Source organism: Homarus americanus, unplaced genomic scaffold, assembly GCF_018991925.1.
Source record: "Homarus americanus isolate GMGI-L3 unplaced genomic scaffold, GMGI_Hamer_2.0 scaffold7626, whole genome shotgun sequence".
Classification (NCBI taxonomy): domain Eukaryota; kingdom Metazoa; phylum Arthropoda; class Malacostraca; order Decapoda; family Nephropidae; genus Homarus; species Homarus americanus.
Window position 1 is genome coordinate 3577284 of NW_024718273.1, and position 5917 is coordinate 3583200.

Consider the following 5917-nt stretch of genomic DNA (forward strand, 5'->3'; position numbering starts at 1 on the left):
GGGTTGGATGACAGAGGTAGTGTTAGGTGGAATGTACACTACCATAACATCAGGGTGCGTGTCGTCCAGGTGTGGTGGGTGTCCCGTAGCATTATCCAAAATCAGCAAAATCTTGAATGGAATCTGTTGTTGCAGACAATACGCCTTGGCTCGTGGAATGAAACAAGTCATGAACCAATCCTCAAACAGTACTAGGGTCATCCAGGCTTTCTTATTACTGCGATAAAACACAGGCCGTGTGTGCTTGCTGGGATTCTCTGAATGATAGATCATGAAGGGCTTTAGCTTGAAACCGGCAACATTCCCCCCCAACAGAAGTGTAATTCTGTCCTTGAACGCCTTGAATCCTGGCATTGTTTTTGCCTCTTTGTGGATGTCATCTCAGGCATGTGCTTCCACAATAATCCAGTCTCATCCACATTGAATATTTGCTCAGGCAAATAATTTCCTTCCACAATCACATCATCTAACTCCTCCTTAAAAGCTTCGGCAGCATCAACATCGGCACTAGCTGCCTCTCCATTCACCTTAACATTGTGTAGACTGTAGCATTTTTTAAATCTATCAAACCACCCATGACTTCCTGTAAAGGTTTGATCACATTCATCTCCTGCCTGCTCCTTCAGGCTTTGGAACAGGCTTTTTGCTTTAGCCTGTAAGGTTAGAAGGCTTAAGGGTACACGCTTCTGTATCTGATCTTCTATCCATATCCTTTCACTACATCACGAATACGTTCCTTGTCCTTCAGAATGGTGGATATGGTCGAATGCGAGAAACCTAGGTCGCGTGAGATTGTTGCTACTGTTTTTCCATTCTCATGCTGTATTATTATCTTCATTTTCATCTCAAAAGTAATTGCCTGTCTCCTTTTCTTTGGAGCACCACCAGCACTCTCACTTGTACGCTTTGCAGTCATTATAAAGTCAATTAAATACGTTAATAACGAAAGTTCACAGCATGATCAGTAGGATACTACAGTATTACCCCGCCTAACGTGGTTTCACTTAACGCGTTTTATCATATACGCGGTGCCTCGCCAGAGCTGAGCTTTCACTTAACACGGATTTTTTCCACATATACGCGGTGAGTGTCCGGCTCGAGATGCTATTTTTAGATTTGCCCCACCCTGCCTGACTGCCTGTTTTAGCTCATAAAATTCATACAAATTACCCGGCCAGAATATAATTTACATTGCTGGAATTCTTATAATTTGGTGATCATTTTGAATATAAACATCATATTTTTGCATTAGACATACAAATTTTAGATAAAAATTTTTCTCAAATTAACTATGTTATCTTTTGTGCAAAATATATGACATTTATATTCAAAATATTCCTGGTCTTACAAGGAATCCAGCAATGTCAATTATATTAAACTAACTTTAGTTTGAGGTATTATTTATTAAAATTTAGTGGTTATCCCACACATCTCCTTGGGACGGTTGGTGGGGGGTGGGGAGGAGGGAGGGACCGACCGACCATCTGTTACCCTGTGAAGAATTATTTTTTTTTTTATTACCTGAAGATATTTGTTTTAGCTCATAAAATTCATACAAATTACCCGGTCTGAATATAATTTACATTGCTGGAATTCTTATAATTTGATGATCATTTTGAATATAAACATCATATTTTTATTAGACATACAAATTTTAGATAAAAATTTTTCAAATTAACTATGTTATCTTTTGTGCAAAATATATGACATTTATATTCAAAATATTCCTGGTCTTACAAGGAATCCAGCAATGTCAATTATATTATCCTAACTTTAGTTTGAGGTATTATTTATTAAAATTTAGTGGTTATCCCACACATCTCCTTGGGACGGTTGGTGGGGGTGGGGGGAGGAGGACCGACCGACCATCTGTTACCCTGTGAAGAAATATTTTTTTTTTTAACTGAAGATATTTGTTTTAGCTCATAAAATTCATACAAATTACCGGTCTGAATATAATTTACATTGCTGGAATTCTTATAATTTGATGATCATTTTGAATATAAACATCATATTTTTGCATTAGACATACAAATTTTAGATAAAAATTTTTTCAAATTAACTATGTTATCTTTTGTGCAAAATATATGACATTTATATTCAATATTCCTGGTCTTACAAGGAATCCAGCAATGTCAATTATATTATCCTAACTTTAATCTGAGGTATTATTTAATACTAAATGTTAAAAACCCTGGAAGGGAGGATTGGTGGGGAGGGTTGGGACTACCCACGCGTTGAAGAGGGGAGGTGTTGAGTCCATTATTTGAATGGACATTAACTGATGCATTTATTTCTATTTCTCTTAAGTATTAATTGTGTGCATGTACCATCATAAAATTAAGATGTTATTTTTACTACAAATAGGTATGTGCCTTCAAAAAGTGGAGTTTGGGGTCGGGGGTTTCTGTGGAATTAATCCCATATGTTCTGTTGTTCACTTAATCAGATTTCACTTAACGCGACCCTTCTGTCAATTGACGCTGTTAAGTGAGGTACAACTGTATAGCCAAACTCCAACTAAGCTGTACTGAGGTGTGTACCTATGCCAGACCCAAGCCACGCCACGCTCTCGCCTGGACCGAAACGTTTCGGTATAGAAAATGCTTCGCGTCATTTGAAAAAATTCTTGGTCATGACTGCCGCGGTCATATGTCCCGACGGTCGTAAGGTCAGAGCAGGTCGTAAGTACCGATGGATGTAAGTCCAAGCAGTCGTAAGTCCGGGACTACCTGTATACTGTATTCAAATTATTTGCTGCCTTCCAATGATTCCAGTTATATTCTGCTAAGTTTAGTCTGTGACATTTTATACGATAAAAACTAAGCCTAAACTACCTTCACCCTGTTTTGGGAATGCTTCTTAGGGAGGCTTCTGAGCCCAGAACCACCAAATTTTTTGTCTGAATCTTCCGAAATCCGGATTTACCGGGTCTGAATCTTAGAGGGTTTCACTGTATTGTACTGGACTCATGAGACCTTTACTCTAGAACAACACATAATGTCACATATTCTGCATCTACATTATTGAATATATATTTTAAGAAACCCCAGGAAGTTAATTATGTGATACTCCACTGAATAGTGGAGGAGTGGGAAGGTTAGGGAGATGATGGGGGTCCAAGACAGAGGGTGAAGGATATTCAGATTCAAAGCCTTCAAACTCAACTGCAGACACTTTTAAAGTGACTTCGACTTATCACCAATCTCCATTGTAGCAGTGTTTAAACTTTTGGTAACATTACCTGTAGGGTTCCACCAAGCTGTTTAACTGTGCACTGAGGTCGTCACTGTGTTGCAAGATGGGCTCAACACTCATTAAAGGATCCTTGCGTTCTTCAATGGTGCTGAGAACTTGCCACTTGCTGAGTCATGCCCTCTTTGGTCTAGCAACACCACCAACACTGATTTAACTTGTCGTTTTATTCTGAAGTCATATTATGTATCGTATTTTGTTCTGTTATTTAGTACTATATGTTATATTATTTATGATGAAACATACATCATAATAGGCTGTACACTCAGTTACAAGGGGAGAGGACACTCTTGTGTGGGGAGGAGGAGGAAGTGACCATATCAACCCTCCTCCCCACCACACCCCTGGAGGAGTTAGTGACCATACCAACCGTCCCCCCCCACCACACCCTGGAGGAGTAAGTGACCATATCAACCCTCCCCACCACACCCTGGAGGAGGAGTAAGTGACCATATCAACCCTCCTCCCCACCACACAACCCTGGAGGAGTAACTGACCATACCAACCTCCTCCCCCACCACACCCTGGAGGAGGAGGTGACCATACCAACCTCCTCCCCCACCACACCCTGGAGAGGAGGTGACCACACCTCAACCTCCCCCCCACCACACCCTGGAGGAGTACTGATACCAACCTCCCCCCACCACACCCTGGAGGAGGAGGAGTGACATACAACCTCCTCCCCCACCACCCCTGGAGGAGGAGGAAGTGACCATACCAACCTCCTCCCCCCCTACAACACCCCTGGAGGAGGAGGAAGTGACCATACAACCTCCCCCCACCCCACCACACCCCTGGAGGAGGAGGAAGGACCATATCAACCCTCCTCCCCCACCACACCCTGGAGGAGGAGGAAGTGACCATCAACCCTCCTCCCCCCACCACACCCTGGAGGAGGAGTAAGACCATACCAGCCTCCTCCCCACACCACACCCTGGAGGAGGAGGTGACCATATCAACCCTCCTCCCCCCACCACCCTGGAGGGTAAGTGATCATATCAACCTCCTCCCCCACCACACACCCTGGAGGAGGAAGTGACCATATCAGCCTCCTCCCCCCACCACACCCTGGAGGAGGAGGAGGACCATATCAACCTCCTCCCCCCACCACACCCTGGAGGAGGAGTATGACCATATCAGCCCTCATCCCACCACCCCTGGAGGAGTAAGGACCATATCAACCTCCTCCCCACCACACACCCCTGGAGGAGGAAGTGACCATATCAACCTCCTCCCCCACCACACCCTGGAGGAGGAGTAAGTGACTATCAACCCTCCTCCCACCACACCCTGGAGGAGTAAGTGACCATATCAACCCTCCTCCCCACCACACCCTGGGAGGAGTAAGACCATATCAACCCTCCTCCCCACCACACCCTGGAGGAGGAGTGACCATATCAACCCTCCTCCCCACCACATACTGGAGAGTAAGTGACCATATCAACCTCCTCCCCCCACCACACCCTGGAGGAGTGACTATCAACCCTCCTCCCCACCACACCCTGGAGGAGGAGTGACCATCAACCCTCCCACCACACCCTGGAGGAGTAAGTGACCATATCACCCTCCTCCCACCACACCCTGGAGGAGGAGTAAGTGACCATATCAACCCTCCTCCCCCACCACACATACTGGAGGAGGTGACCATATCAGCCCTCCTCCACCACACCCTGGAGGAGTAAGTGACTGATACCAACCTCCTCCCCACCACACCCTGGAGGAGGAGTAGTGACTATCAACCCTCCTCCCCACCCACACCCTGGAGGAGGAGGACCATACAACCTCCTCCCCACCACACCCCTGGAGGAGGAGTAAGTGACCATATCAGCCCTCCTCCCCACCCACACCCTGGAGGAGGAGAAGTGACCATATCAGCCTCCTCCCCCACCCACACCCTGGAGGAGAGTAAGTGACCATACAACCCTCCTCCCCCACCACACCTGGAGGAGGAGTAAGTGACTATCAACCTCCTCCCCCCCACCACACCCTGGAGGAGGAGAGTACTATCAACCTCCTCCCCCACCACCCTGGAGGAGGAGGTGACCATATCAGCCCTCCTCCCCACCACACCCTGGAGGAGGAGGTGACCATATCAACCTCCTCCCCACCACACCCTGGAGGAGGAGTAAGGACCATACAACCCTCCTCCCCCACCACACCCTGGAGGAGGAGTAAGTGACCATATCAGCCTCCTCCCCCACCACACCCCTGGAGGAGGAGGTGACCATCAACCCTCCTCCCCCACCACACCCCTGGAGGAGGAGTAAGTGACCACAACCCTCCTCCCCACCACACCCTGGAGGAGGGTAAGTGACCATATCAACCCTCCTCCCACCACACCTGGGGGGCATATCAACCTCCCCCACCACCCTGGGAGGAGGAGTAAGGACCATATCAACCCTCTCCCCCCACCACACCCTGGAGGAGTAAGTGACCATATCAACCCTCCTCCCCCACCACACCCTGGAGGAGTAAGTGACTATCAACCTCCTCCCCACCACACCTGGAGGAGGAGGTGACCATATCAACCTCCTCCCCACCACACCCTGGAGGAGGAGAAGTGACCATATCAACCCTCCTCCCCACCACACCCTGGAGGAGTAAGTGACTATATCAACCTCCCCCACCACACCCTGGAGGAGTAAGTGACCATATCAACCCT